This window comes from Pelobates fuscus, chromosome 1 (assembly GCF_036172605.1).
Source record: "Pelobates fuscus isolate aPelFus1 chromosome 1, aPelFus1.pri, whole genome shotgun sequence".
NCBI lineage: Eukaryota > Metazoa > Chordata > Amphibia > Anura > Pelobatidae > Pelobates > Pelobates fuscus.
Window position 1 is genome coordinate 280,432,632 of NC_086317.1, and position 24,002 is coordinate 280,456,633.

The following is a 24,002-nucleotide window of genomic DNA, read 5'->3' on the forward strand; positions in this document are numbered from 1 at the left end:
GCCTTGCTACTGCTACACAGCTCAGCTCCATTCAGTAGCCGCAGCGCTGAGCCTGCTGCAAAGTCAGTGCGCTGCATGCAGCCCATTGAAAGTCCAGTGTAGCAGGAGGACTACTAACAACATATCCCAGCTGCTGCACAGCCAATCAGCCGCCCTTCCGCTCCTGACCCATAGAAATCGCCGGCGCAAAAATCCTCAAGAGGCGCTAGGAAGTGAATTTGTGTTAGGACGCTCCTGATTGGATGAGAGGTTAGAGTTGTGGAGCCTGTGCACACTCTGGCACATTGAGATGTCTAGCAGGGGAGCTGGGAGTGTGCAGAGCCCGGGCTGGCACTCAGCGGCTGCACAGGTGAGTGCTGCTACTACCACTACTCCCATCAGTAGGAGGCAGGGAAACAGGAGTCCAGGGACATGTATGAAGTGTATCAGCGCACCCTGTCAGTGTGCTTGACACCCTACTCTCCTCTTCCTGTGGGATTATGATAGGTGTACATGGAGTGTAAAGGGGTTAAATAGTGTTTGCTGCTTTAATAGTGTGTGTATCTGTATAATATGCTCATATAATGTGTGTGTGTGTGCCCCGACTGGTGTACTGCTGGAGTGCTGTGTACATAACAAGTATCTCAGTGATATGTATAGACAGGAATTCACAATTACCTGTGGGTGGAATATTGTATTTATTGATGACACCATGATAACTCTGTGTGTAGACAGTGAGTGCTGGTAACACACTGTTTGTGATGAGCTTTACTACAGATTACACGTTTGAGATGCGCTTGGCTGACACAATTTGCTGAATATTACATAAAACTGCACGGTGCAGTCTGGTGTGTGGGATAGAATGTACCGAGTATGGTAAAATACTCCTACTGCACTGGGTATCCTATATAACAATATGTGTCTTTTCTGATGTGCGGGCTGTGCATTGTAGGTATGAAGTAGAATATGTAGGCTTTGTATACTTGCATACTATAAAGCTTATTTTTCCATTTTTATCAGTGCAAAAAATGTGTATCTGACATAACTATTGAGTGTAAGCACTGTAGTGTGTGTGTGTGTGTGTGTGTGTGTGTGTGGAATTAATGTGGTATCGGGAATCGCAATAAACCGAGGATATTCTAATATGTAGCATTCTGCATGAGGAAACGTGTGGTATCCAATAGACTGCTCTCCAGCTGTATCTGAACTACAGTTCCCAATATGCCCAGCAAACCTCATCATATGATTTGAAGAATAGCTGGAAAGCTACATGTTGGATATCTGTGGGCTATAGTGCCATAGAATCTAGTGCAATACAAACACACTCTATATATCTCCATATATTGGCAGCTAAGTATTATGGACACTGCCTGCTGCCCATAGATGTAAGTTGTGTGAGATTGTGTCGTCATTATTCCAGGGAACTTGAGTGTGTAGAGAAAAACAACCCTCAGGGATTTCCTTGTAGCATGCAGGGTATGCACATGAGCCCAGTAGTTGGTATGTATCCTTCCTGTCCTGCATGTGATAAAAGCATTTCCCAGATGTCTGAAACTTTTCAAGCTGCTGTAATTAACCCCAGTTCAGAATGAAATGTCTTATATGCCTTATATAAAAATATGACCTATATGAAAGTGGACAAGATTGAGAGAAAAATCGTAAAATCGTCACCACCTGAGTATTACTGCAGTGAGACCTGGGGATTTTTTTTTTTTTGTCTTATCTGGTTTTAAATGAATAGCAATAGAAAGCTTCACTGTTGCTTACCCCCTCACACACTTTAAAAAAAAAAAATCAGAAGGGGAATACATCTAAGTGCTCTACAGACTAGGTATTTTGATCTTCTTCATTTTTGAGCCTTGTCTATTAGGAAAGCCCCTTGTCTTCTCTGTTTGTGTCACACCAGATATATATTTCACAGCCATGAATTATAGGGATGTCAATAACAGCAGTGCAACTGATGGGGGAAAAAAATTGCAGATTTTCTATACAATTTCACTCCAGTTACTTACAGTTCTGCACTACAAACAACACCAGAATTTACATGTTCTCCTATACTGCAAGTCAAGCTAAATTTCTGTAAAACCCTTCAACTCTATAGCGTTGCATGACATTAACACACAATATTAGAAAAGATCTTAATTACAGTACATAATGAAAGTGTTTGAGCTGAAGATATCAAGACAACTCACCTAGTTTAGATATGTATGACCTTCAAACTAGCCCCAGGGAATCTGTCAAGAAATTGCAATTTATAGTCCAGAAGCAATCAATAAAGCAATGTTTTGCCTTTCTCCATTCTTACGATCTTGCACTTGACGACATTATAAATATTATTAAATATGTTGATTTTAAATGGGGTGTGTGTGTATATGTGTGTATGTATGTATATGTAATATATATATATATATATATATATATATATATATATATATATATATATATATATCTCACCCGTATGTAGTGAATGATTCTCTGTTCTTTAAAGGAAAAATCTAATGTAATCATTTTTTTTTCCTTTTATTACACAACTAAGGGTAGCTTCAAGATTTTTACACAGACACGAATAAAGATGCAAAGACATACAGATATAAACACAGCCACTCTCAAGTTTATTACCTTTTCAGTGCAGGAGGGTGACTTCTGCTGGCTTGGGCTGTTGGTAGTTAGGAGCTTGCTCTACTGTTCCACCCCACCCTTCCTCACTCCTGCACAGCTTGGTCTATGTCAGCTGGGATGAAGTGACAGGCTGTCACTTTCTCCCAGCTCTGTGATATTAAAGATGCCCGGTCGCGGTTTTAAAGCGCTGCAGTGCACATCCCCTTGACTATACATTGCCCCGGTGTAGCCACACTGGCAACAGTTACACCATTATGGATTTGTATCCGCATACAATGGGGGTATGCATACCACAGGTTGGAAATCGCTGCTTTAAAGGGACATCATAGCATTAGGAATTCAAAAATATATTCCTAGCGCTATAGTGTAACTCAACCAGAAGGCTATTACCCCACCCCCACCACCCCTCCAGTTTAAAAAAAAAAAAAAAAAAAAAGCTTTTACACTTCCCTCTTTCCATCTTTGCCTTTTGACGTGCGCCTTAGGCCTTTCCCATAGGAAAGCATTGAACCAATGCTTTCCTATAGGGATTTTGAAGAGGTTGGCCACCGTCATATAAAGCCTGATTGAAAGTGTGAGGACGTCCAAGGTTGGTTACATATATAGTTACATAGCTGAAAAGAGACTTGCGTCCATCAAGTTCAGCCTTCCTCACATATGTTTTTTGCTGTTGATCCAAAAGAAGGCAAAATAAAAACCCAGTTTGAAGCACTTCCAATTTTGCAACAAGCTAGGAAAAAAAATTCCTTCTTGACCCCAGAATGGCAGTCAGATTTATCCTTGGATCAAGCAGTTATTACCCTACATTGAAAGATTATATCCTTGAATATTCTGTTTTTGCAAGTATGCATCTAGTAGCTGTTTGAACATCTGTATGGACTCTGATAAAACCACTTCTTCAGGCAGAGAATTCCACATCCTGATTGTTCTTACAGTAAAAAAACCTTTCCTTTGCCTTAGACGAAATCTTCTTTCTTCTAGTCTAAACTCATGACCTCGTGTCCTATGTAAAGTCCGGTTTGTGAATAGATTTCCAAACAATGGTTTGTATTGGCCTAGAATATATTTGTATAATGTTATCATATCCCCTCTCAGGCGACGTTTTTCTAAACTAAATAGATTTAAATTTGTTAACCTTTCTTCATAGCTGATATGTTCCATTCCTTTTATTAATTTTGTAGCCCGCCTCTGCACTTTTTCTAGTGCCATAATATCCTTCTTTAGAACAGTTGCCCAAAATTGCACAGCATATTCAATGTGTGGTCTTACCAGTGATTTATAAAGAGGCAAAATGATATTCTCGTCCCGAGAATGAATGCCCTTTATCATGCATGACAATACCCTACTGGCCTTGGCCACTGCTGATTGACATTGCACATTGTTGCATAGTTTGTTGTCTATAACAATTCCCAAGTCCTTTTTGTGTGTTGTTATCCCTAATTCGCTTCCATTAAGGGTATACGTTGCTTGTGTATTCTTTACGCCGAAGTGCATAACTTTGCATTTTTCAACATTAAATTTCATCTGCCATTTGAGTGCCCAGTCCTCCAGTCTATCTAAATCCCTCTGCAGCAAAGTAATATCTTGCTCACATTGTATTGTTTTACAAAGTTTTGTCATCTGCAAACACTGAAACATGACTTTCAATGCTGTCTTCAAGATCATTTATAAACATGTTAAATAGAAGGGGTCCCAGAACAGACCCCTGAGGGACACCACTTGCCACCTCTGTCCAGCTTGAAAATTTACCATTAATGACAACTCTTTGTACTCTGTTTTTAAGCCAATGTTCTACCCAAGAACAAGCATTTTCATCTAGACCGATTTCCTTGAGTTTGAACACTAATCTATTGTGTAGAACTGTATCAAATGCCTTGGCAAAGTCCAAATAGATCACATCCACTGCAACACCCTGATCTATACTTCTACTTACTTCTTCGTAGAATGCAATCAAGTTAGTTTGACACGACCTGTGCTTCATAAAACCGTGCTGATTTTTGCTGATAACCATGTTCTTCTCAAGGAATTCTTGAATATATAATCCCTTGATAACCTTTCAAATATTTTACCAGCCACAGAAGTTAAGCTCACAGGTCTATAATTTCCAGGCAAGGATTTTGAACCCTTTTTGAATATAGGAACCACATCTGCCTTCCTCCAATCCTCCGGAACACTTCCTGAAAGAAAAGAATCTTGAAAGATTAAAAACAGAGGTTCACTTATTTCTACACTTAGTTCCTTAAGTACACGTGGATGGATACCATCAGGCCCTGGAGCTTTGTTTATATTAACTTTCTTTAGTTGCTGCAGCACCTTGTCTTGAGTTAACCAATTACAATTATTCTGCAAGTTTTTAGTAGCAATCATTTGCACATCTATTGCCATGGGTTCTTCCTTAATATATACAGAGGAGAAATAGTTATTTAAAATTCCTGCCTTTTCCTGGTCTTCATTGACTAACACCCCCGTTTCAGTTTTTAGTGTAGCTACACTTTCATTTTTGGGTTTTTTAGAATTTATGTACTTAAAAAATGCTTTAGGGTTGGTTTTGCTCTCTTTAGCTATCATTTTTTCATTTTGAAGTTTAGCAAGTCTAATTGCCTTTTTGCACGCATTATTTGCTTCCTTATATCTTTTATACGATGCATCTGATTTGTCAGATTTTAAATGCCCTTTTCTTATTTTTTTTTATTTTTTTTTAAATTCTTTATTTTGGTCGTGCAGTTATGAAAATTACAAACAAGCTTTCTATAAGTCACAGCGTCATGAACATGCTGCAGTACAATATGTTTAAAACTTGAAGTGACATTTGAGGATCATGCACGTTTTTTTTTATATATGTTTAAACAGGCTTTAACCATCTAGTTGCAACTGAAGAGTTCTGCTAGGCATAAAATAAGGATGGGTAACATAAGATGTTAACATTGAGCTCCGTTAAATGACAAGTACAATATATTAGCTTATACTATGCGGTTGTATACTGTGGGCTTGCTATACATTGCTATGGTAAGTAATAAAGTGGGACATACTAAGAGCAAGGTATATCGAGTAGCCAGTGATGGCTGACATTTTGCACATGTGCACATTCAGGAAGCTAAAGATATGCATGACTTTGGTGTGTTCTATGAGTAAGCTAGTTGGTGACATAGTTAGCAGGTGTATTAGTATCTGATTTGTGGTAGCCAGGTCAACTGCTTATGTGCCTTATGCGTGTAGTAAAAAGATATGCTGGTGTAGTGTGCCCCTAAGTTTGAGGTGTAGTCATGTTGGATCTAAGTGGTAAGCTGTATGCAATATATCACCCTGGCTTGTTTAACATGCATATTTCGGGGCAGGCTCTGGGAGTCGTCTGCATGGCGAGCATGATACCTCGCCGCCATGAGCTAACTTGTGGTTAGCCGATGCCCAGTCTGTTGCGTTGGTGTGGCTGGGTACGATTGTCCATCTGGGCAAGGAACTGGGCAAAGTCCATTTGCAGGTGTCTTGGGTGCCATATACGTGTTGGTCCAAAGCCGCCAGGTCCGGGTACCAAGAGGGTAGAGTCCGCCGGAGTAGGCTGTTGAGTGCCGTCCAGGAAAGCTTGTTGCCGGGTGCCACGTGTATCCCCTCTCTGTGGCTGTCGCGCTGCAGGTTGTGTGAACGACGGGTACGTGGTCGGGCCCGCTGTGGGAGTACCGTGCTTGTTGGCAAAATTGTTATTCCCAGGTAGGAGCAGTCGCTTTGCAGCTTTCCGGCCCTCATCCGCCACGGCCGATAATGGTTCGGCTATGTCGCCGTCTTTGCTTGCCGTTGGCTTGGCTCGTTGGTGGGTAAGAGCTCTTGTGGTGGGCTGCGATGTAGGGTTTGGAAGATGCAGACTCCCTCAACCCCTTGAGTCTCCGTTCGACAGCCTCGTTGTTTGCTGTGGGCTCAATGAGGGAATAGCCTTTCTCTTCGGCCTCGTGGCACTTGGCGTCCGCCATCTTGTGCGCTGCACCCAGGCCCCCGATCGGGGTGGCGATGTTGCTAGGCCTGGACTGCATAGCCACTGGGTGAGGACCGGGATCACCCCCACCGGTCCATAGGGGGGGGGGACAGGGCCGGGTCCGCCCGGTACTGGGCCTCAGGTTGGGTGCCGTCAGGCAGGATAGTGGGGCAGCGGCCGTCCACCCCACTCACCGCCGGCAAGGGCCTCGACTGAGACGACAAAGACCTCACCTCCAGGGGACTGAAACTCGAGGAGCCGGCCTCGCCCTGGATCCAGCGTCCCCTTAGCACTGAGGACCACTGCTGTCGATCTATGGGTAGTTTGTTTTCCATGTTTATTTGCTTTAGGATTTAGTGAGTTGCAGGAGCCGGTCTCACATGCGACCGTCCAGCTCGGCGGTCCGGCCCCGCCCCCCTTTTCTTATTTTTAATCTCGTTTTACTTTTCTAGTAAGCCACATTGGTTTTAATTTGTTTCTTTTATATTTATTTCCCAATGGTACATACTGAGAAATGTACCTTTCTAATATTTGTTGGAAGATGATCCATTTATCCTCAGTGTTCTTTTCACTAAAGAGTTTATGCCAGTCAATATATTGTAAAGCTTTCCTTAACTTATTGAAATTAGCCTTTTTAAAATTATATGTTTTAGTATACCCCATGTGCTTTTGTTTTTTTGAGTTTATTTCAAAGGACACTATATTGTGATCACTATTTCCCAAGCGCTCACCTACTTGAATGTTGGTCAAAAGATCAACGTTGTTTGTTAAAACCAGGTCCAGACAAGCGTCCATTCTAGTTGGTGCTTGTACAAGTTGTGACATGAAGGTGTTATTTAACAAGTTTAAAAACCTAATTCCCTTTGCTGAGCTACTAGTCCCTCTGTCCCAATTTATGTCCGGGTAATTAATTAAAATCTCCAATAATTAAAGTGTTACCCAGATTTGCAGCTTTCTCAATTTGCTCAAACAGCTGTTGTTCCTCGGCAATATTAACATTAGGTGGTTTATAACATATCCCAACCAATAGTTGGTTTCCTGGTTCAAGCAGTTAAACTCTGTAAATGCAGGACGCACCTCTAGTGGCTGGCTGAAACAGTTGCTAGCGGCAGTCTTAACCCTGCAATATAAACAACTGCAAAGTTTAACATCGTAGGGCAAAGGTGAGAGAGACCCTGCACCGAGACTACTTCAATAAGATGAAGTGGTGTAGTGCCTGTAGTGTCCCTTTTAAATATAAGTATGTTTAGAAATCAAAATACAAGATGTATTGCATAGATTTCAGATACGTAAACTGAAATAATTAATACACCTTTTTGAGCTTTTATTCCTTGGCTGCAAAAAAACAAACAAAACAAACACATTTTTTTGCTTCTTGCATAATTGAAATCTTCAGAACAATCTGTGGTAAAGTAGAGAAAGGGATACATGCAGAGGTAAAGACTTGTATAGGGATAGCACAAACACTGGGCAGAGGGGTCCTTATTGCAATGGAGTGTATCCTTTTTAAATTGGATCAGTTTTAAAGCTAATAAAATGGAGACTATTGCGGGTGTGTTTCTATTGAGGGCTTCCTCAGAACTGTGAAGAATTGAAACCTATTTTTTTTTTTTTTAACTGTATTTCAGATAGATACCTTATCAATGTATAGTTATTAAAATTATTACATAAAATAAGCAGCTTTGAGGTCTCTCTATGATCATGAATACAATACTTCTTTTCTTAAAGGGACACTATAGTCACCTGAACAACTACAGCTTAATGTATTTGTTCAGGTGAGATCTATAGTTACCTGCAGGCAATCTAATGTAAACACTGTATTTTCAGAGAAAATACAGTGTTTACATTGATAGGAATACCTCCAGTGGCCGTCATTCAGACTTCCTATCATGTAGGGCCCTAAAAATGCCTTGTACACGTCAGACGTATTAAAATACGTCTGATGTGTGCAGGAGAGAGAAGGCACTGTGTGCGCGCCTTCTCTCTCCTGCATGTCAGCAGAGGAGAGGGGGCGGGCAAAGACCGCAAGCTGAGCTGTCAGTCAGCTCAGGCCGCGCACACCGCGCACAAGCGCGGTAGTGCGCTCAGGACTTCAGAGGGCGGCATTCATGCCGCCCTATAAAGTATGTGCGGCGAATGGAAGCGTATGATTGCTTGCGCCCGCCTATTTCGTCATTTTGACAAATAGGGGGCGCGGCTTCACGAGGCTCCCGGCGCTGGAACCAGGTGAGTAAAATACTCTGCCTGGAGAGTCCCTTTAACTATAATAAAACTTCATGGGTTTAACCTTTTAATTTATCGTATGTTCCCCTGTTTCTTCCCTCCTTCCTGCCCCTACCCCATCCCTATCCAAATTATCCCTATAATAACCCTTTAAATCTCACTTTCTTATCTGACGTGTCCCTATCTTTATTTGGAGAGAGCCCTTTAGTCTCTTTGATTGAACTACTATCGTCATCAATAATTTTTTTGTTTGTTTTTATACGCCTGTTTGACCCATACATTCCCCCTTTTTTTTTTTTTTTTTTTTTTGGTCGGACAAGGAAGGTGGGTGTATGGTAAAACCCCATGCCACCTCATTACATAACATACTATTAATCTCTCTCTCCCCCTCCTTGTTACATTCCATTTACCTGGATGAGAGACTATGATAATTTTATTTAAAAAATTCTAATTTATCTATCCAAGTATCCCAAAATTCTTATTGAGTGTAGCGGTTTTCTAAGCTCACTAAGATGCCTCATTCCATTTTTACTTGCCATATGACTTGTGCCATCACTTCTCGGGTGGATGGGATTTGTACATTTTTCCAATTCCGTGCTATCAGTAATTTGGCTACTGGAATGATGTGTAAAATTAACATTGAATCCCTTATCTTAATTTTTGACTCAAATTTTAATAAGATTATTCACTAATCCATTGTTAATTTATTTTCTGTCATTTAGTTTATGTAATTATATCTTTCCAATAAGTATATATCGGTTGGCAGTACCACCTTATGTGTAATAAGGTGCCCTTATCAATGTTGCACCGCCAACATCTATTTAACCCCTTAAGGACACATGACATGTGTGATATGTCATGATTCCCTTTTATTCCAGATGTTTGGTCCTTAAGGGGTTAATGTATTTGGATATATTTTAGTTAGAAAATTCGGTGTCAGGTACCATCTATTTGAAAGTTTAAATGGTAAATCTGTCAAATTTAAGCAGTGGACGTTTATATAATTTTTTTTTTAAATTAACTTTTCCAAACTCATCTACTTGTATATGAAGATCTTTTTCCCACTTTTCAATTGCTCTGGAAAGTTTATCATGTCTTAGCTTATATAAGACTTTAACAGATTTAGACAGCATATTATTTTTATTTTATTTTTTTTGATTCGACAAGTTGAATAATCCCATCTATTTTAAACTCCCTATTCTTAATTATATACACTGAGACAAACCCTTAAATTCTAAGGAAGTTAAAGATATCATTTGGTGGGATACAGAAATCCTCACCTATTTGTTGAAAGGGCTTGATTTTATACCCCTTTGTTATATCTATGATTTTATTTATTCCCTTGCTCTTCCAAGAGTTGATCTTCATATTATTTAGCATGTCATTAATCACTAAGATTGGTAGTGCATCTATTGTTCTATTCTTTAGTCAGATCTTTTTTTCCAAATATATCCCACCGACCTGCTAGATCTCTAATTATGTGATTTGGATCTTGCCTCAGCTATAAAGTTTTTATTGAGATTTAAAATCCAGAATAGAGCGGATAAATTATCTACCCCTGTGCTGTCCTTCTCTATTGGATACCATTTTTCCTTTCCTGCGGATGTATTCTGTGATAACATTATATGAAACAGTGTACTGACCTGATAACATTGATGGATTTCTGGGCAACTCAAACCCCCATCTTGTCTTATCCTTGCTAAATTTTTCATTTTTACTCTTGGTTTTTTTTTGTTTGTTTTTTTTTCCATCCCAGACAAATTTTAAAAAAGAGGCATGTAACATTAGTAACCAATTTTGGGGAACGTTGAGAGGGCTCATTCTCCATAAATAGCCATTTTGGTAAGATATAAGCCCTTAGTATATTGATTCTGCCCAACCACGAGAATCCCAACCCCGTAAGTTTTATTTAGCTTCTATCAACTGTTTTACTTCTGATGTAATGGTTATACCCAAATATTTCAAAACATTTTGTCCTTTAGAAGTCCAAAATTTTTTAGAAGGAGATTAACTGATCTCTTACTCATGTTCTTGGCTATAACTACTGATTTGTCTAAATTTTGTTTTATAACCCGATACTTGAGTACCTATTTATATCTTTTAACACTTCCGGAAGAGGTCTCTGGCTCTTCAAGAATCAGTAATATATCGTCCGCATAGATATTGAGTTTAACCTGTCCCAATGGAGCCTGTAATTTATTTTGTCTTATAACAATGGCTAGCGGTTCTAATACGAATATGTATAACAGTGGGGAGAGGGGGCATCCCTGCCTTGTCCCGTTGTTAATGTTAAAAATTTGAGAGGTAAATCTGGATCCCATGACTTTTGCCTGTGGAGAGTCATAGAGAGCAGATACCGCTCTTTGAATTGGACCTGTAGATTAGGGATGCACCGAAATTTTAAATTATGGTCCGAAACCGAAAATTTAGAATGCCCTTGACCGAAAACCAAATTTTTTTTTTTTCCCCAAATGATTTAAAAAAAAAAGTTTTCCTATAATTTTATTAATATTAGACTTTTTAATTAATTTAATATGAAAAACTTCCCTTCTCCTTTAGTGGTCCCCCCCCCCCCCTTAATGTTCCTCTCTCCCCCTCCCCTGTCCCATAGTGTTCTTTTCTTCCCCCCTCCCCTGTCCCATAGTGTTCTTTTCTTCCCCCCTCCCCTGTCCCGTAGTGTTCTTTTTCCTTTCAGATTAGAGGCAGTGCTTACACCATAGGGATATCCAATCTGGAGGGAAAAACAGGCAGGCAAATCTCCAAACATTTTAACCCCTCCCCTAATTACCTCCTTTCCAATAAGTAGCAGCTCCTCCTGATCATCCCCAGTTCTTTGCCTGCCTTCGGCAGGGGAGGTTATGCAGGAAGGTTCTCCAGGAAGCAGGTGAGAAGGGCTGAGGCTCGGGAGGCTCTGCTTCCTTGATGTTCAGGGTAAGTAGCGTTTAACACGCCGGACGGCGTGGTCCCTCAGAATTTATTCCGTCTCTTGCCGTGCCAGGTGCCGGTCTGACGAAGGACGCAGGCGTGCGTCGGCTGGGAGGTCCTGTCGGTGGAACGCACACACAGGTTGCGTTGCGTTCCACCAGGGAGTCGCAGAGCGCTATGCACATGCGCAATGCGAACCTAGATTCAGGCGCCAAATTTGAACTGGGCGTTTTTGTTTGGTTACAGGACTTAAAAGGAGCATCCCCAGCAGCAACCTCTGTTTGCCAGGAGCTCTCAGAACGGTTTGCAATGTGTGTTTCTCACCTGCCCTCCAACACACTCTCGGGCCATTTAAGGTAAGACTGATTAAGTTTTTATTTAAATGGTTCTAGCCTGAATCTTTAGGGAAAAATTTTGTTTATTTTCCCTTGTTTGTTTTCTGTTCCCAGTATATAATCCTGAAAATTTGGATAAAGTTGCTGAGAAGGGGAAATGTACATCTAGCCAAGCATTTAATGTGCTCTGTGTGTGGCCATCTTATGCCAGATGGTTGTAAAAAGAAAACTTTGCTCTGTGTGTTCAAAGAAGCTTCAGAGGAAGCACAAAGAACAGTAATGTCCACTTTATCAGCTGGTGGCAACAAAGTATGCAGCGAACAGTTGTGGATATGTGGTCAGCAGCATTACAGACAATCCAGGCTTCGGTTGCCCAGGATTCTCAGCTTGTAATACATGCTAACAAAAAGCCTAACATCTTGGGAAGTTCCGATTCTAGTTTGGAACTAGTGGTTCTGAGTATGGCGATAATTCAGCAGTGCCTCATCAAATGAGGAATCTGCATTCCCAGTAGAATCCATTTGGGGAATTGATTAAAGAAGTGCAGTTGCATTTGAACTTGAAGAAACAGGGTAAAAGTCCTATAGGTTTCTTTTTCACCCACAGATTGGGGTATTGATTTAAAAGAATGGAAAATTCCCAGGTCACATGCTGTTTATTGGCTAGACAGTTTTTATTTCTCTCTTTCCATAGAAGCGGTACAAGACTGTATGCTGGATACTGTCCCTGTAGTGGGCGTTCCTATTGCTCGAATAGGTAAGAAAACTTCATTACCAATTGGAGTTTCAAGCGGCCTCAAGGAGGTCATGGTTGAACGCATGGACTCCTCCTTAAAGATGTTGTTCATCTCTTCGGCAGCTCAAGCTAAAGCTTTGATTACGGGGTCATCCGTTGCCAAGGCCCATATTTCTTTGGTTGGAAGAACTAGAAAAGGAAGACCCGTTAAGGCTATATTAAAATATCAGTATGGCATCTGATTTTTAGTGGATGCCTCTGCAGAAAGCCTGTAGTTATCGGCCAAGAATATAGGTATTTCAACAGTCGCCAGAAGAGCACTTTGGCTTAGAAATTGGTCAGCAGTGCGACACCTGATAATTCACTGTGTGAACTATCTTTTGAACCTGGAAGACTTTTCGGTTCAAAGCTGGATGAGTTGTTGAAACAGGTGAAGGAAGGAAGGAAAGCTTTACCAGTATCGTATGGGAAGCAGTTAGAAGCCGTAACGCAGAGACACTTCCCTCATTTAGAAGTTCCTCTCTTAGAAACTATTTCAAGGGTCAACAGAAAGAGCCTTTGATTATAGGAAGAAGTATCGACTCTGTTACTAAAAGAGTGGTGGAAGAAGTTCCTCTAAAGGAAGACATCAAGGCACCTATTCAGACTTTTCTTGGTGCCAAAACCAGATGGTTCGTTCGGACCTATCCTAGACCTAAAGGCCGTAAACAAGCGGATTATCATAAAGAAATTCCTCATGGAAACAGTAAAGTCGGCGGCTCTGCTTATGCACCCATAAAATTGGTTTGCTTCCCTGGATTTGAAAGATGCCTATCTTCATGTACCCATAGCAGAATCCAGCAAAAGTTTTCTACGGATGCGGTGTGCTGCCAATTGGTAACTATACATTACCAATTCAGAGCACTACCTTTCGGCCTGGCATCAGCGCCCAGAGTATTCACATAGCTTCGAGTAGTAGTTCAAGCTTTCTAAGAAGTATGGGCATCGCTGTCATTCCATATTTGGACGACTGGCTGTTGTTTGCAGAGTCCCAAGTTCATCTACAGTTAGACCTGGGGACAGCCATCAAATCGCTGGAAAAGCATGGCTGGCTAATAGATTTCAACATATCGGAACTAGTGCCAGTTCAAAGGATCCAGTTCTTGGGTCTATTTTTGGATTCTATCGCGATGAAGTTATTCCTGCCAGAGGGGAAGATACTAAAAGATCAAGCGGTTAATCCGGAATCTCTGAGAAAAAAGTATGTTTTCAATCAGAGATGCCAGGTGCCTGCTGGGTCTGTTTACAGCCTCAATCCCGGCAGTCGCTTGGGCAATAGCCAGAATGAGACCTCTACAAAGTTACATTCTGCAGGTCTGGTATCGACAGGAACTCGGCCTAGATAGGCTGATGAGGTTTAACGATCTAATTTGAAAAGTCTGCAGTGGTGGACATTTTCTCGATTCCTCCACGAGGGTCTGTCTTTCCGGATGAAGTCCTTTACTATCATATCAACAGACGCCTCTGCGCTGGGCTGGGGGGCCCATCTGGAAGACGTATAGAAGCAGGGGTCCTGGCAAGAAAAGGATATGAGAAGTTCCTCGAACTTCAGGGAATTTAAGGCCGTTTGGATGGCACTCTTGGCGTTTCAGTTTCTCATCAAAGTTCAACATATTCGAATTCGTTCAGACAATCGAACGACAGTGGCGTATTTGAACATACAGGGAGGTACGAGATCAACAAGATTAGAAAGCTTTTGTTCAATAATCATGCTGTGGGCAGAAGTGCACCTGATGTCAATCTCTGCAGTTCACATTTTAGGAAAGTTCAATGTGGTGGCAGATGCCCTGAGCAGGCATCATTTGAAACAAGCAGTTTGGTCCCTGTCATGCAGAACTTTCAAGTTCAGCACAGTCCGCTTCGGTGTTCCGGAGATAGACCTGAGGGCACTCAGAGTGAACAGGAAGACAAGACGTTTTGCATCCCTAACTCCAGCAGACAGGCCGGATTTCATAGATGCCCTGTCATTACCATGGAAGTTCAACCTGGCATATAGCTTCCCGCCAGTAGTGATTATTCCCAGAATACTTCAAAAAAGTAAGGCTGGGAAATGTAAGTATTATCCTAATCCGTCCAGGGTGGCCAAGAAGTAGTTGGTTCTCGGTTCTCCTGAACTTTCCGGGGGCCACCTTTTGGAAGCTTCCTCTTTTCAGGAGTAATTCTAGAGGACGCCATGGTGCCTCTTCCGGCCCTTCGGAGATTCCGATTGACGGCCTGGTTTCTGGACTCCAGATTTAGAGTGTAAAGGTCTGGATCCTGAAGTTATAAAATTTTTTTTTTTTGTTGGCATCTACTTCAAGGTTCTACGTTAGGATTTGGAAGTTTCAGCGATGTTGTAGGTTTGAAGTCAAACCTGTTTCCGCGTCCATCCAGAAGATTCTATGCTTCCTTCAGATGAGATTGGCAAAGGTCTTAAACCTGCTTCATTTAGTTTACATGTTTCTGCTATCGGTTTCTTCTCCCTCAGATGTTTCACCTCGAATTTTCTGATTTCAAGGTTCTTCAGAGCTCCGACACGTTTGGTGCCCTTTGTTAGGGAAACCTGTCCTCCCTGGGATCTGAATTTGGTCCTTTCCGCGCTTTGAGTACCGCCTGTTGAACCATTGGAAGATGTTTTCTTTGGATACCGTTTTCCTTTGATGGCTATTCGTCAGCTAAAAGATTATGTGAGCTCCGAGCGTTTCGGGAGTATTTTCCCTTTTTGGTTTTCATCAGGACAATGAGGTTCTGAAGCTCGATCCTTCAGGTATCACTAAAGTTTTTTTCTTTTGCCAATGTCAACCGAGAAGTGGTTTTGCCGACCTTGTGTCGGAATCCGTCTAATGCCTTGGTAAGTAATTTTCTCTGCTTAGACGTAACGATAGGTCTTTGGCAATATCTAAAGCTACGGAATCCTTCCGTTAGGATATCGGTGTGTTTGTCTTGTTCATAGGCACACAGAAAGGTATGTTGGTTTCGCAGAGTTCTCTGGCTAGATGACTGAAGGATTGTATTCTGTTATCTTATTCTAAGAGTGGCTCGGAATTTGCAGGCCCTATAAAGGTACATTCTACTAGAGCTGTTTCGCCGTCAGGGGCTCTGCGTGCAGCTACTTCTCCGTCTCGAATTTGTTCAGCTGCTAATCGGTCCTCTCTCCATACGTTCTCAGGACACTACAAGTGGGACATACTGGCCTCGGAGTATGCAGCTTTTGGGCGCAGGGTGCTTCAAGCAGTAGTGAACTGAAACCCGCCCTCAGGATCTGCTTTATTATATCCCTATGGTGTAAGCACTGCCTCTAATCTGAAAGGAAAAACATAAATTTTACTTACCGAAAATTTCTTTTTCCTGAAGATTAGAGGCAGTGCTACAATTCCCGCCCCTTTTTCTAATAAACTGAGTAATTTTGCAGCTCTTTGGCTTATGTATTGTCTGGGGATGATCAGGAGGAGCTGCTACTTATTGGAAAGGAGGTAATTAGGGGAGGGGTTAAAATGTTTGGAGATTTGCCTGCCTGTTTTTCCCTCCAGATTGGATATCCCTATGGTGTAAGCACTGCCTCTAATCTTCAGGAAAAAGAAATTTTCGGTAAGTAAAATTTATGTTTTCTTCCCCCCTCCCCTGTCCCGTAGTGTTCTTTTCTTCCCCCCTCCCCTGTCCCATAGTGTTCTTTTCTTCCCCCCTCCCCTGTCCCATAGTGTTCTTTTCTTCCCCCCTCCCCTGTCCCATAGTGTTCTTTTCTTCCCCCTCCCCTGTCCCATAGTGTTCTTTTCTTCCCCCCCTCCCCTGTCCCATAGTGTTCTTTTCTTCCCCCCCCTCCCCTGTCCCATAGTGTTCTTTTCTTCCCCCCCCCTCCCCTGTCCCATAGTGTTCTTTTCTTCCCCCCCCCTCCCCTGTCCCATAGTGTTCTTTTCTTCCCCCCCCTCCCCTGTCCCATAGTGTTCTTTTCTTCCCCCCTCCCCTGTCCCATAGTGTTCTTTTCTTCCCCCCCTCCCCTGTCCCATAGTGTTCTTTTCTTCCCCCCTCCCCCCCCCGTCCCATAGTGTTCTTTTCTCTCCCCCTCCCCCCCCCCTGTCCCATAGTGTTCTTTTCTCTCCCCCTCCCCCCCCCCCTGTCCCATAGTGTTCTTTTCTCTCCCCCTCCCCCCCCCCCTGTCCCATGGTGTTCTTTTCTCTCCCCCTCCCCCCCCCCCTGTCCCATGGTGTTTTTTTTCTCTTCCCCCCCCCGTCCCATGGTGTTCTTTTCTCCCCCCCCCCCCCATCCCACAGTGTTCTCCCCGTCCTACCCTGTCCCAAGTGCAGTATTCTTGAGTTTTCATGTTATCATTATTATCTTTCATTGTGATATATAATCATCTGAATGATTGTCTGTTAAACTATGCACTACAAAACAAAAATGTAAAAAAAAAAAAAACTGGTTGTATTGCTATAATGTAGCTGGCGTGGAGATGCTTTCTCGGTAATTTTCACTGTGTCATAGGTGTGTGTGGTTTTGTGCTTGGATAAAGATTACCCATGAACAGAGAAGGGTTACAGAGAAGACCATTCATAATGTTGACAGTGCTGTAATGGGGAGTTTTTGTTGTATTTGAAGAAACAAAACTAAGACATAGTGTCATTCCCATATGTCTGTTAATGGATAACATCACAGCTGATAGGATAGATATACGGGAAATTCTGCTAGAAAAACAGAACCCAACAGCCACAGCATAGTGTATAACAAATCATGTGAATTTAAAGCAATATATTCACTTACATCAAAGTTAAAAACAGTATGGGTTCCCCTTTTTACTGCCAATGTGTCATCACATTTCTCAGTTACATGCTATTTCTGCTATCTCAGAATAATGCTTAAAATGACTGTCCCGGTTTCTAAAACACTGAAAGATTACTAAGAATTGATTTTGGTTTAAATAGCTGTGGCTTTGTTATAATAATATTGTCTCCTTCATGCATTTCCTGTCTGTTTTGTTTATTTTTTTATTGATTTGTGATGAGTATTATGAATGGCTCAATGACCTGAATTTGAATGATCTAAGCACCTTAAACAAAAGTAATGTTAGAGGCATGCTAGTTCTTTCTTTCATAAATTGAAATGATACACTTAGTACTGTGTATCAATGATGTCCATGATCTAGGGACTTTAACCCTAGGTCAAAAGCATCTCTCAGAATATTTCAAGGCTGTTTTTCAGGTGCCTTTATCCGTTGGAAATGCCAGTCAGTAATGCCATAGTGTGCATTGTTTGCTAGGAGGTAGTCATTATAAGGTGCTCCAGTGGCCACTGGAGGTGTTCCTAGGGGGCAATGCAAACCCTGCCTTTTCTATGGAAAGGTAGTGTTTACATGAAAAATGCCTGCAGAGATTGATTATACTTACCAGAACAACTACATTAAGCTGAAGTTATTATGGTGACTATAGTGTCTCTTTAGGTATGAAGGAAAAATGAAAAAAATAACTTATTTTGTAAAAATTTTTTTCCAGATTTTCTTAATTTTTACGCATCAAGTGCTACAATAGAAAAACAACTCAAAATAGATTTATGTATACGTCCTGGTTTTTAAATCTCTCATACATCTATGATCAAATGTTTTTTTTTTTTTTAGTTTATTCTAATCCCATACTAACCCTATGCTTGCGTCAACACTAACATAGAAACCTAGAATGTGACGGCAGATAAGAACCATTCGGCCCATCTAGTCTGCCCAACCATAACCATACACTATCCCTAACACTAAAACCACATTAACCATTGACAAACACTTACCCTAATCCTAATGGAAGCTCTAACTCCAAGGGATTCCTTCTGGTGACATCAGTGCTGACATCACCAGAGGTATTTCTCGACTCACGCTGCACAGAACTCTCTACTGTGTGATTGCAGCATAAGAGGGAGATCTCCCTATTATGTTGCAGCTCCAGCATGTTGTCACTGCCAATCACATAGGGATTGATACTGGGCAGCTGGTCAAGCACTGATCAGTCTGCAGGGAGACATACATGTAGAACATCCCATGGTCTTTTTAGACCCCAGGGATCTCCTTCTGTATTAGAAATAACTGCAGCTGAACATGGTCACTTGGCTGTAGTGATTTTGAAGGGTTGTATGTGCTCACTTTGAGTCAGACTGGGGCCATTAAAGTTGGCCCCAGTTATCCGTTAAATACATTGGATCCCCTGTTGCAAGCATATACACTACATGATGTTCCATGCCATTCTAATGGCATTAAAGCATGACTTGGTATATTCTAATGTCCTTAATGGGTTAATATCATTCTTTCAGTATGTACAAATGTGACCGGAGCTGGATCATAAGATTACAATTTTTATTTTTTTATTTTTTATAAAGATGGGGTTCAACTACAGAGTAATTTTTTTTTTATGAGAAAATTAGTCATAATATAAAATAAAAATAATATGGATAGTCTAAAACAAAATAACTATTTGTAATTATTACAAGTAAAGTAAATAGGATGTATCAGGGTTGTGGAGATATTGTCCAGGAAAGGCAGTTTTGGACACCGGGCAAAAATATATATATATATATTATAATTTAAACTTTTTTTTTTATCCCTGCCACAAGCAAGCAGTAGGGATTCCTTGGTGAGGAGGGATACGAGCTGGCAGGTGCACACCTCAGTAATGGCCATCTTGCGGTTTGTGTCTCTCCAGTGAGTCCCAGTTTGCACTCTGACTCAGAGTGCTGAACTGCAACCACCAGAGATGTAAACCTCATGCACCCACACTAGACCACCAGGGAATTTTTTTTTTTTTTATTTTTTTTTGTCAGTCTTTCTTTTATTGAGGCATAGAGTTGCATTGGAACAGAAGAGAGAAGAGGAGACAGTTAATATACAGTCCAAACGGGGGTTTAACAGTACAGTTACTATCATCTCCACAAAGCATCTGCCTTTTTTTTTTTTTGTAAAGAATAAGTAGATTGTTAACACACCCATAACTGTACATTTGTCAAGGTAAAACTTAAGTTGCTCTAGTAACAGTATAGGTAGAGTGGGTACATTATACTAGTTAATTTAACAGACTAGTGCGGATAGATTAGCTGGTGGTAGTGTGTGTATATATAAGGTACATAGGCTGCTATCCAAGAAATGCTATACACTTGTTTCCGAATCGCTGATTAGTCTTATGGCTTTGTGTGCAACTATGCTGGTCAGTGACTTCAGATTGAAAATTGCTAGGCAGATGTGTCTGTAAGTAAACAGACTAGTTAAATATTGAGTCTTGCATGCATTGAGATCGTTATGGTTCTTTAGGTCTACTGCCCTATCGCTGCCCATCATGCTATGCTGCCATGTTGTGCTAAGGATAGACGTTTGATGTTGATTATGCCTAACATAAACCCCAAACGTATAGATACGAGCAGGTACAGCTGTCACTAGCTAATATCAAAAGCTAGCAAGGTAAACTAATAGCGTCAGATTGTAGTATTCGATTAGATGGACATAAAGGTGCGAAGGTATATTGAAGTGCATCGAAACATTAGTTAACCCCTTAAGGACACATGACGTGTGTGACACGTCATGATTCCCTTTTATTCCAGAAGTTTGGTCCTTAAGGGGTTAAAGACATGTCAGAATATACATTTCTAGGCTAGCAATGCCTGTCTAGAGATTCCTAGGTGTAAGGTAGGGACTAGTGATTAAGCATTTTGTTTTTACCTTACTTAGAATTTCAAACATACTAGCCTACGACTTGTTAAACAATAAATTGCACGACGGGAACCTGTTGCTTCTCTGCAGTTAAGTCTGCCGGGTTATAGTCAATCGTAATTACAGTCCGTTTTGTTCAGCCTATGCTGGCTCGGATCGCTGGACAGGCGGGCCATGCACCTTGGCCGGGTTGATGCCTCGGTAAGACGTCCTCTCCAGTAGGCCTTGAGGGGGTACCCCGTCTATGTCTGCTGCCGGTGGGGAGCGGTGTTATCAGTGTGGGTGTCGGTACTTTGAGAGTTTGTTGAATGTGGGAGAGGTGCGAGGGCGGCCGGGCCTCCCCTTGGCCCCAGGCTCTGTGTGGGGTCTGCATCTTGGCGCCACAAACTCGGGTGCTACTAGAGGCCAAGTTTTTCCCTGCAAGGGCGCTTCGGAGAGCCCTGATGTTAGGCTTCCGGCGATGATTTTTCTCATCCTGTTGACCATTTATTTTATGTACTGGTTCATAGAACTAGCATCCTATTTTTTTTTTTATTTTTTTTGGTGTTTCTAGATTGTGTATATCCAAATAGATAAAATGAAATCTTCATTTAACGCCAATATAAATATTGATCTTTCTCTACCAGAATGCATTTAAATCCCTTTTTATTATGTTTGTTAAAATTGCAAAACTATTGCTAGTGTCAGTTTCCTCTATTAGGCTTCAGAGAGGAAGTATGTACAAAACCAAAATTACTCAATTTCTTTTTTAAATTTATGTCAAAGGCTTTTGCGAGAAACGGAGGGCAATGGTGAAGGGAAGCTGAAAGGTAGCTTTGTAAATTGCTACCTGTATCTAGTAGAAATTGATTTTTGTATTGTAATTAGTTTAGTTATGGGTATGTAAAGAGACCTAGGAAAGTAACTTTTATACTGCAGGGAAAGATGACTGACGATATGCCATGATAATTATAACACCGGATGGTCCTAAAATTCAGACAAATCATATTTTTGCACTTTGCATTCATCTGCTAGTTACGTCTTTAAGAGAGGACAGGACATGTGTAAACAACTTAAATTGAAAGTAGCACAAATCATCAAAACCAACTCTTATGTTCTTCTAATAAGAGTATTTGTCAACTGGTAAAACCTGCTTGTCATAACCGTTAATGAGAATTCCTTATATTGTGATAATTCTGAAATGTCCTCTTATTTCTTATTGCAATCTGTTGCCTTGCAGTGAAGCAGACCTCGAGTCAGTGACTCTCCTGCAAAACATGTTGACAGGTCATTTCGCCATCCTGCCACAATGATATTCATGCAGTAGCAGAAAGCCCAGCTTTGTCAGTATTGTCATAGTGATAGGATTGCTATGGGAAGAAAGCTACAGGGCACTAATCAGTTGTGTCATACGGCATGATGGTTGGAGTCATACATGCTGACAAGGCCTCTTGTTGGTATACAATCTGAAATAGTGCTGTGCATATCACTCAACTGTTATTGTGGATAAGGTGACTACGCCATGCTATTTGTGGCTGCTTCTCCCCCCACGGTTGTCAATGCTTAGAGCAATTATCTAACTCTGTGTCTTTGGCATTACATGTACTAGAGTCTGTCAGTCTTTTTATTTATTTTTTATCTCCTTATTCCAGGGCTCAGGTGCATATCAATCATATTCATATGTATATTCCCTGGAGTGGATCCAAAACAACAAGCAGAAATGTCTAATCATTACAAAATGCACTTAGCCATGTAAATTCAATACATTAACCCTAAATTACATCATTATAACTTCACATCTTATAAATTACAACATGTATTTGATTTCAGGTTTTTTTCTGTTTGTTTTTTTTAACTTGAAATTGGGCAATTGTTAATGTGTTGGTAGCTAATTATAAATATTTGTAGCCTATCTTCTTATAAACTGTATTGCCTTGATGTATGCCTTTTTTAATAGCTAATCTGTTGTGTGTGTGTGTGTGTGTGTGTGTGTTTACTTTCTTGGCTTACTACAGTCATTTAGCAAATTATATAATCTAGCCCAGGCTTTCTGTGGCTGTCAATTATAATTGCAAGGCAGGTGCACTGGGCAATTGCCTACCTTTTGAGTTTGGGTCCTCTGAGCTAATCAAGGAGTGCTCCTTTAAGTGCCGTTGCTTAAAAGTATATTCCAAGCACCATGACCACTTCAGTCAATTGACATGGTCATGGTCATGGTACCCGGAGTCAGTATGTGCAGTGTTTCACAATGGAAAACTGCACATAACACATGTGCTGCTGGAAGTGTAATTTCACCTTTATTCAGCGTCATTGGGATATCATCAGCCAGCTGATGAACTTTCATTGGCTGAGAGAGGTCAGCTGTCTCTTTTAGCCTATGAATGGCCACGGTTTCTGTGGCTTTGGCACGGTTCCCTGGTAATGGGGCAAACTGTTGCTAAATGGTTTGCCCCATTAACCGGGAACCAGGACAGAGTACTCCTCAGCGGTCTATACAGGTTGTCGTGATTGGTGTTACAACTAACTGAGTGTAATATGACCGTTTGTTCTCTAAATTGCCTCTAAAAACAAAACTGGTGTAAGTAATGCCAGTTCACATTCCAGTATCAATGTCAGGAAGGAAAACCCACAATTGTGATGATGAATGTTATCATGCTGAAGCCAAAATTGTAACAGATCTCCTTTAAAGGATGTAATGACTGGGGCCTGAAAAGAAAACTGTGTGTGTGTGTGTGTGTGTGTGTGTGTGTGTGTGTGTGTGTGTGTGTGTGTGTGTGTGTGTGTGTGTGTTATATTTTCCAACAACATTCAAATTAATTACCTTATGTGAAAACTATGAAAATATATTTTCATTATGCTTGGTTTGCTCAAACCCACAGTTGCACACTTCTGACTGTGACTGTTCTAATGTTAAGCTATTTTAATTTTTTATCTTAACATATTCCTTGCTGTGTTGGTAGTGGTATGTAAATATTTTCAGCATATTGCACATTCTTATGATTGTTTAAAAATGTATACACTCACATATGCAACAGAATGTCTGTCTGTCTTTACCAGCTCAGACAGGCCTTCCATGGTTCCAAGGATGCCCAGTTGCCACTGAATTAACTGCTATCCTAAGCTATTTTTAGGAAGTGTTTTTGTTTATTAAATACTATACTGTTAGTTTATACATCTATTTAGGAGCCAGTGTGGTTTTGTTTGTTTTTTGTATCTGTGGAATAGAAACATTCCAGCTCTATATAAATTCTCCAAATTATTAACTACCAGATATAGCATTTTTAATGAGCTCTGGCTCCTGGGGGTTGTCAAGGCTTGCATGAGAAACTGTATAATATAATGTGATTTATTACCATATTTTAAACTTTTAAAATACCTTAACTATCTTTCCTCTTCAACTGCATACTTACCAATGTAAATATACTCATATAGGCTTTCCCTGTAGCTATCTTTTCCAACTTGGACATATCTATAGGTATATGTTTGTATCAATTGGCATTCTATTTCAATTACCAGGTTGATTGGGAGCCCCCCCCCCCCTTTTCTTCTTTTAAAG

General features: G+C 40.9%; 1 protein-coding gene across 2 annotated transcripts in view; it reads left to right on the top strand.

Moving 5' to 3' along the window:
• Positions 1–264: 264 nt before the first annotated feature.
• Positions 265–24,002, top strand: part of CAMKK1 (calcium/calmodulin dependent protein kinase kinase 1) — a 454,400-nt gene continuing 430,662 nt past the window's right edge. For both annotated transcript variants that reach the window (XM_063457438.1, XM_063457439.1), the window contains exon 1: positions 265–349. The gene's annotated coding sequence lies outside the window, so the exon portion shown is untranslated. The remainder of the gene's footprint in view (positions 350–24,002) is intronic.